The sequence below is a fragment of the Sylvia atricapilla genome, chromosome 3 (genome assembly GCF_009819655.1).
Source record: "Sylvia atricapilla isolate bSylAtr1 chromosome 3, bSylAtr1.pri, whole genome shotgun sequence".
In the NCBI taxonomy this organism is placed as follows: domain Eukaryota; kingdom Metazoa; phylum Chordata; class Aves; order Passeriformes; family Sylviidae; genus Sylvia; species Sylvia atricapilla.
Window position 1 is genome coordinate 37,050,836 of NC_089142.1, and position 9,034 is coordinate 37,059,869.

Below are 9,034 nucleotides of genomic sequence, written 5' to 3' on the forward strand. Positions count from 1 at the left end.
GCGTAAAATGAGTTTCTTGGCTTCTAGCCACTGGACACATAGAAAGAATGTATCTGCAGGAGGAGGAAAATGAGCATCCATGGATGAATAAAACACTTGGACGTATTTGTTGTTGCAGGTTATTGCCAGCTCAGAGTAAGAGTGGTCATTGCCAGTTAAATAAAACACTTCTCTCCTTACAGTAAGCGTATTGCTTTCTAGAAACAGCTCTTAAATAAAATCTTTCTGCTTATCTGTGGTTTTTGAATGTATTTTTTGCTGACTAGCAGCACAGTATTTGAGCACTTCCATCGTGCAGAAGCAATCTGCTCTTTAGACAGTGATGCTTGCTTAAGATGCTGATGTTGATGAAGCTGAAAACTTGGGTGAGGGAAAACTCAGGTCCCATCTTGAAAAGGCCAGCAGATATTTGGCTTCTTTAAGAGAAGGTAAAAGATGTATTAAATACTTAGCAGCAATATAGAGGACAAGTAAGCAGTTGGAGTACTTTGAAGAGAGACATTAATAAAAACCCATTTGTTTCTGGCAGGAGAAAAAGAGGTCCACCTGATTACAAAGAAGAAAATCATCAGTAAGGTGGTGTGTTAGGCTGTGGCCTCTGCTCTGAAATAGAAGGACTCTTGCCATATTTCACTGAAAACAGGATGGGAGCGTGATACTTCTCTTAGCCAGCAGGAACATGAAAACTGCATCTTCAACCCTTCAGCCAGTTTGTGTTAGTAATTCTAAGCGGTCTGACGCTAGGCACAGTATCTCCACAGTTAACAGGTGTGTATTATTACTTTAATGGTCTTTAAACTGCTAGGCATGCTGTGATACTAGGCATTGAGAGATTCAAATATACGGTAGGTCTGATAAAAACTGTTTGTCTTGAATAGATTCAAATGCTTGGTGTTTTTTGCAAAGAAGAGCTAATGTTTGTTACTAGTTTGTTACTCATGATCTTGGCTATACAGGCTAATTAATTTGCCAGCAGTCTTATGGTTGACATCTGAAAAAAGAAAAGTAAAAATATAGATGATGTCCTACATTTGCTTACCAAAAGGAGACTTTGATATTTTTAAAAGAGGAAAAACCTCCAATGTTTTTAACTGGATAAAAAATGGAAAAAAACCCAATTGTGTTTTCCTATGTTATGAACTGAAAGGTGAATATTTATTTCTTATTTCTGTTATCTGTCTCTGTTAGCGAGGAAAACGCATAACCATCAGAATGATTATGAGGTGCTTTATTGAAGAGCTCTGGGAGCTGGGGTACAAACCCAAATCCAACTCCAACGAGGGTCCAAGAAGGCCCCAATATTATACCCCTCTGTTACATAACTCCATGTTAATCATTAAACCTACATTGTTCTAGTGTATACATCCAAGCATGAATTTTGTAAATATCTTCTTTTACAATTCTAGTTTGAAATAATAATCATGTTCAGCTACTAAAAATCATTACAATTCAATCATCTATCTTATGATGATTAGGTACAGTTTTACCCGACCTAGTTTCCAAATACAAGTCGTCCCAATCTTCTCCTTCTCCCCCCATCCCGATTACCCAGGCAGAGTTATACTTGATTTGGTTAAAACAATGAAAGCAACACCTGGTTGCAGTGAAGCGGAGACTCTATTCCCAGCTTCTCTGGTATCCGAAATTATTAACCCTATCCTAACATCTCCAAAGAGAACACTTGCAAGTTAATGAGGCAAAGGAGGGGAAAATGGTTATTCAATACTTTACTTTTTAAAAAAGAATTTTGCTTTTCCTATTGTCTTTTGGAAGCAGACATTATAACAGAAATCTCACTGAATAGCCCAAATTTCTTTAAAACCAGATTTCAAAACAAAATTTTCTAGTAGACTAATATATCTAATCTAACACACATTCGTCTCTTTTTCTTCTCTTTTTGTAATCATTTTTCATAGCTTCCTCCTTTTTTCCTTCCAAATATTTCCTTTCTTGGGTTTTTTTTTCTTTTTTTTTTTTTTTTTCCCTTTGGTTTGAGGCTGCTCAGAAATGCGTGTCAGTAGTACACATCTTATAATTCCAGCCTCCTGATGTCTAGTTTTTAAAAGCCATGGACTAATGAGGAAAAGATGCATGGATTCAGCTTTTTATTTATTCCTAGGCCCACTGTGAATCCTAAGCCATGTGATGCACCTGTGTATGCTGGTTTTACTGTAAGATTCTCAGACACTTACTGTACTGGTATAATGTTTCCAGACAAATACATATCTTTCAGGTGTGTAGCACTGTTTTCTCAGAGATTTCCTGAAGAGCTATAAAGAGGATCCATGTTGGGCAATGCACCAGTGTTCAGACATTTTTGAGGCGTTCAGACATCAGTGGTTAGCCCTCACTTGCCTTTAAGTGAATACATTCCAAGGAATTTGTCATCTCTCTGTTTTCATCAATATTATAAACATAGCCTTGCATGGGTCTCCTAGCACAGGAGAGTGTACTTGGAGCAGTGTATTCATTGAAGACTTTTTTTCACTCTTCAGCCTTGTGTGTATCTTTAATGACCTGCTATATGCTTCCTCTCTCTCTAATCTTCTGAGAGAGTCAGCAGGCACAAACTGTACTGAGAAAATTATACTATGCCACATTCTGAAACTGTAGGTTTGATTCCAGCCTGTCTGGTGGGACTGCTGCTAAAAGTCAGCATCTAAAAGAGCAGCTCATTTGAATTCTGGATGTACACACAAGTTAATACGAATGTGCTCAGAGACTGAAGGCTGATGTATCAAAGACACCGTTCAACACCACCTCAGGAATGTTCCTAATAGCACAACCATTTTTTCCTTTCACTTCTGTCAAATTTATCAATGTCTGATGTCACTCTTTCACAAAGAGGCAGCCTATTAATATGTATAAAGTAAAAATAAAAGTTCATCCCTATGCATTAACATTTATTCATGCCAATTATACCTGAGCTTAATAAATTCATATGTCCCCTTCTTCTTCTTTCTTTCCATTCTGACCCTACAGAAAGTAGTACCATCTAAAGATCTATTTTTATTAAGCTCTATGTGTGTACCCCTGTATCTGTATTTATATGTGCATTATCTATACATGTCTCTCTACATGTACTTCAGCACTAAGGGCTGAATAAATTTAACCCACTTTTTGTATCTTACTGCTACAGAATTTCCAAGAAAACTAATGACTGCTTACCTGGAGCTAGACGGAGCTATTAGGTAGGCACATAACTGCACTGCCCCAGGAAGTATACATGAAAGGAATTGGACCTGAGAGCAGCATAGTTTGTCTTGCCTCTCCCTCTTTGTTTGTGAAATGAAAAGGTAATTTGCACTCCTTTTTCACATGCCTTTTTCTGGTGCAAGTTAATTTTCATGTAAGAGAAGGAACCAAGCAGCTTTCACCTCTCACCACATCTCCTGTGGCCACAGTCCCTGTCTCCTGAGCCCAGATCATCCCTGTAGCCTGGGGATGCCCCTGTGCTAGACTCTGCCAGAGTAGGGGCAATTTGATAAATATTATCTCTGATAAATATTATCTGTGCATAGCCATAAGATTAAATGCTGCATGCTTCCTTGCATGAAATGTTTACCTAGATTCTCCCCAAGAGAATCTCTCCCTGACCTTTGCTGCTTTGTGCAGAGTGGGATGGAGTAGCATGCCCTCAGTACCAGGCATTTGACTGCCCCTCTGTGGGTTTAGAACACAAGGGTGGGTGAAGGGAGAGCGTTCAGGACCTCACAGGACGTGTGTCAGCTCTCTCCTCACCTGCAGCTGGAGGATTACCATGCCACAAGCTGGGGTTTGCACTAGTTTTGATGAAAACCAACAATTTAAGCCACTGAGGAAGTTTAGTGAGGAGGCAGTGTGTAGGGTGAAATTTTGCTGCCAATTCAGGGAGCTCCTCAAAGCAGATTCCCAGAAAGGGGTTGTAACTCCACATCCTTGGATTGATGCAGCCTGCAAACACCCTCCTGCAGCTGGGCTGGCCGCTTTCTGAGGGACTGGAGCAGGTGAAGTGAGAAGATGGTGGTCAAAAGATAGAGGAGAGATTATATCTTAATGCTATGTAATTTTCCACACTCCTCCTCTGGCAGGGATGTTTATAACACAATTTAATTTCCCTTCATCCCCTTCCAGCTCCACACTGGGACCTGAAACCTGCAAATAAATGAGTCTTTGTAAGGACTTTAATTTCAGGGATGCAACTGCTTTCCACTCTCTGACAGGATGAGATGGAATAGGAAAGACCAAGGAAGCTAGACCCCCTATTCCAAGGAGTAAGTTTATAGCTGTTGGCTCAGCCAGATCAAAAAAGAGCTGCTATTGCAGTAATCACTGCAAGTACCTAGAGGCTATAATCAGGATTGGAAGGATGCTCCTTTGATGTTTTCCTAAAATAAATACAAACATTTTTTACTCTTTTAAGCTGAGTCAACAAAAGAGCAGCTAACTGCTCTGTTAGCCAAAAGATCCCTAGCACTACTTTGGTCACATTTTCTTCTGCCATGGCTTAAATCACAGTTTAAATATTATCTTCCTTTGTTCTTTTAGAGATTGGCTGGAAATTAGAGTCCAGAGGAGAGAAGGGAAGCAGACCCCATGGCTTTAAAAAGGACAACAAGATTTTGGTTCCTGTTGATTTGTCTTCAGTCCTCTCCTGCATCCTCAATACTTGCATATTCAGTTGCTCAGTGTATTAAACAAGCCTCCCTGGCAGGAGGCTTCTCAGACTGGACTGCTATATCCCTGTACATCACCCCACTGTCTGGGGACAGCCACACGTGCCTGACACCTTTGTGCTGGTGATTTCTGTGCTGCTTTGCCGAGTCCTGTTGGCTTTCCTGCATTCTGATTGAGCGCCCTGAGATGCTTCAATCCAGCAGCCAACTGTCATCAATAATAACTGTATTTACCATGATTAAAATTATTTATTTTATTCAAAGTAAGACTTGTCTGCGTGTTTCTGTTCACGTAACTAAAAACGCAATCAACTTTTATTTTGTCCACATCTGTACATTTACATAGCTGCTGGAGCCCCTGTGAGCTGGGTGATTTATAAGCCCTTTGTGCCACTTGCCTGTCCCACTCAGTAGGAAACTATAACCCAATCCTTTCCCTAATGGCATTCAAAAGTGCAATTAATCAATAAAAGGGGTCAGTTAATATTCTCCACACGTAAGTGCTGAACATCAGAATAATATGCTCTCTTGTGGTTGGCATCCCATCATTTTGTGGTTTGGTTAAGAAGGAAATTGGCAGGACAGCCAGAGAGTACACCATGGGATTGCTCTATGGATCTGGGGCAGCTGTTATATCTGCTGCAGAGAAGTGTTTTCTCTTCTGAAAGGGTTTTTTAAAATAAATAGACAAGTTAGTAGGGAGTAAAATTTTCTTTTTGTGGTTTGAGAAACTTTCTTTCTTTTTACTTCAAAGACTGAAGCGGCATGAGGGAATCCCCTAGCAGCCATAGGCCCTGGGAATTAAATTTTCTCCATCTGTTCCCTATTCCCTGAGCAACATAGCACAAATCCTACTACCATATATCTCTTTAAGCAGCCTCCTGTGGAAAGAGGGAAGCTTGATTAGTGCATGTGCATATGATTGCCTGCCCACATTGAGAAAACTGGCCACTAAGAGAAATGTTGGCTTCATATTCCTTACCATCCTGAAGCTCTCTGCACGGTATAGGTGACAAAGAAACATTTCCATTGCAGGAGGCAATGTGGGAAACAAGGTTTGAGGTATTCTTACCTGAAGCTAAATCAATTCATTTGCTCTACAGTTCTTGAAAAGGTCCTTCTCTTAATAAAAGACAGACCAGGCTTCAGCAAGTTTGTGGCTCTTGTGTTTGACCAGTGCTCTTCAGATGACCTGGAAGAGTTTACTGGCAGATGCAGTCCTCCTAGGAATACCTTCTGAATACACCATTTAAATGCTGTTTATAAAGTAGTAATTGGGATTTTTCTAACTGAAGTTGTCTTGAAATTTTTTCTTCGGCTGTTTCTTTGAATTGGGAATATTTTTTTTCCCAGAAAAATGCCATTGTAAAATGAGTTACTTTGTTCTTTCAGCTTTCTGGTGAGTAATTAAAATAGGCTCTTCATCTATTTGTGTTTTCTGTCTGAAGCTGCCATGAACTTATGGCAGGTTTTTATCACAGGCTGTTTTGCCTATGTCTAAATGCTAATGCTTCATTTTGTTTAACAAGCCACTGGTTTTTCTGGAGCTGACACCTTTCTGTAACACTCAGTCTCAAAAGATCTGGCCTTGCTTGTGGTTGAATATGGGTAATCTTGTATCTGACTTAAGACCATTTGGTACAGTAGTGGTTTAATTTTAAGATTTTTGGTACTTGTTTAGAAAAAGCTTTGCTGAATACGGCTGCATTGTCTGTTCCTTATTCACTCAGCTGCTCTTTTTCATTCACCTTTGAATTCCCTATAATGTGATCCATGTGTGTATACTACATTTTATGGATGAAATGGATTGGCACATTAAGCTACCTGGCTATGGAATTCAGTTCCTTGAAGTGCAGTTCTGCATCTTTCATTCCAGTGCAGAAAGGGGAAATTTATATCAGACATTAATAGATTTGAGATATTGCAGGGCAGATACTTTTTATCAGAGGTGCCCTAATAATGAAGAGTTTCAAGAAGACCATTTTTTGCAGAAATTCACAATTGTTGTCTGGACACAGGTCAGCCTAACATTTATTTAATAGTTTGGTGTTCTTTCGGGGATGTGGCAGAACAATAAAAAATGAACTTCATGAGCTTCATAAACAAATATTAGAAATTGAGGGCTTGAAGTTGTTTGTACAAAAGTTTTCAAAGGGCCTAGCTTATGAATTTTTGAATTAGTAAATATAATTATTTTAATTTTGATGAAAAATGGGATTGTCAAACGGTGTAAATGTGTTATAAATAAATTTCATGTGAAACTGTCTGTACACCAAAATAAAAAAAGCGCTTTTTATATTTTATTATTCAGCAAATTTTCTTTTGAAAAAGTTAATTTGAAATTAAAACACTGTGGTATCTTTTCTTCCATCTTTTACTTCTCTCAATCAATCTAGGAACCTTTGCCTGAGTGAAAACCAACATATCCATGCTCATCGTAGTTAGTAGCAGAACTGTTGTGTCTTTGATCTCTAAAAGTTGAAGAGCAGCCCATTGTGCTAGGCACTATACCAACACTGCACAGCTGCAAATGTATCTCTAGAAGGAGCATCCTCCCGTGCTCCAAGCAAGTTAAGTCTGGCACATTGGCAACAATAAAATGGCTAACTGGCCTCGGACTCTCTCCTTTTTTGATAAAATGAACATCACTGTCTTGAAGATTTGTTGTGACTCAGCTGTCCAGTTCTACAGTGCCCGAGAGGTAACACTGGACCTCACCCAGGTCATTGGTGGCAGCTGTACTGGCCTTGAAATCATCAGCAAAAATATGTTACGTTATGAAACTAACTGTTTCTCGATTTTCTATTTCCCTCAAAATTTTCAATGAGTTTGTAAAAGAAGATGGCAACAAAAAATATTTGGATGGATTGTTCTAGTAATAGCTTGTAATATAGTTAATGATTATTTTCATTTACTGAATAACATTTAAGGTAAAATCTCATTTAAGCATACACAATTCTGCTCTTAGTGCTGTTTCTATTTTACAGCAACTTCTTGTAACAAGATCTATTTTATGAGAGTAGCTTCATAAAAGAAATTACTTTTTCATTTGCAGTTTTTAAAGTTACAGCAGTTTCTGTATCTAACTGCTAAGGAATGGAAGCCTTTTGTTTGGCTACATTTTAGATAAATACATTATTTATGAAAATAAGCATTTCTCCTTATAATGTATCAGAAAATAGTTTGCATAATCCCCAGCTTCTTGCAGAAATCCAAACATGATTCATTTCCTTTTCACAGGTTTTGATGGAGTAAGAACATAAGAAAGCTGATTCAAAATACACCCTCTGAGGCCAAACTTGACCTCTTTTCAAACACTTCTGCTGGGCTCAAAGAGGTTGATCCACAGGGATAGATGACAAAGGAAGGTGCTCAGGGTCCAGGGTCTGGGATGCTGAATATGGCACTTTTTCAAGGTGAAATAGCTACACAGAAGGAAGGTGTTTTTAAAGTAAAAGCACTTGCCTGATTCTCCTGTCACCACTCAATGACATGCATTTATGTATACTATTTAAAGCTGCATTAAATGCAAAAATATGTGTAGTCTATGACGCTCAGCTCAACAGATATTAAAAGATCCCGGTCTGTGGTAGTCATTTAACTTGCTCTTTAAGACTTTTGCAACTGTTTCACATTTTCTGTGCCTTTTAGTGATAGCTCAGAGAGCTATCCTTTTTTCTCTTTCCCTTCTCCTTCCTTCCCCCTCACCTTCCTCTTCCCCCATCCCTTCCCTCCACTTCTCTTCTCTTCCCACTTTTTAAAAGAAAGGAGACCTGGTTATTTTCATTATTATTTTATAGCAACACTGAGTTGAAAACATTTGTAGTTGTTTAAGTATTTAAAGAGGATCTGCTTCTTACCTCCGGGTAAGACAGTAAATTCTTCCATGTGTTGACTTCATCTGTTATCCCTACCCGCTTTCCACAAGCCTGAGGGATATTTGCTCAGACAGACTCTCTCTGTACTAGGGAAATCTCCAGCGAAGGTCAGCCAAACAAGCAGCACTTACTCAGGAACAACGTGATGGGTGTGCATGTGTGAACGGCAGGTCAGTGACATGTGCTGAGGAAAGGATTTGGGAGCACCCTTTTCCTTTTCAGCTGCTCCATGACAGTAGCCCTGGCTTCAGAACTGAAGAGCCTTCCTTGCTCTGCCATCTGCACTCCCAGCAGCAGTGAGAGTGAGGTCCTTCCCAAAACCTGATTTGAGGTGTTCATTCTCCAAATCTTTGAAATGCTAGTTTTTGCTAATTTTAGGAGTGAACACTGGGCCAAATCACGCAGTGGACCTATCTGATGAGTTCACACAAATGCTAAGGCGCAGACCTAGAGGTTGGCATCCAGTAAGAGGTCTACAGAATGAGGACCCTTGAGGGTTGT

The 9,034-nt window shown here is 39.3% G+C and overlaps 1 long non-coding RNA gene across 1 annotated transcript; it reads left to right on the forward strand.

The window, feature by feature from the left end:
- Positions 1–382: 382 nt before the first annotated feature.
- Positions 383–4,873, forward strand: LOC136358397 (uncharacterized). The gene is made up of 3 exons (XR_010743080.1): positions 383–768; positions 3,140–3,296; positions 4,528–4,873. It is a non-coding gene; the product is annotated as an uncharacterized lncRNA (long non-coding RNA).
- Positions 4,874–9,034: the final 4,161 nt, after the last annotated feature.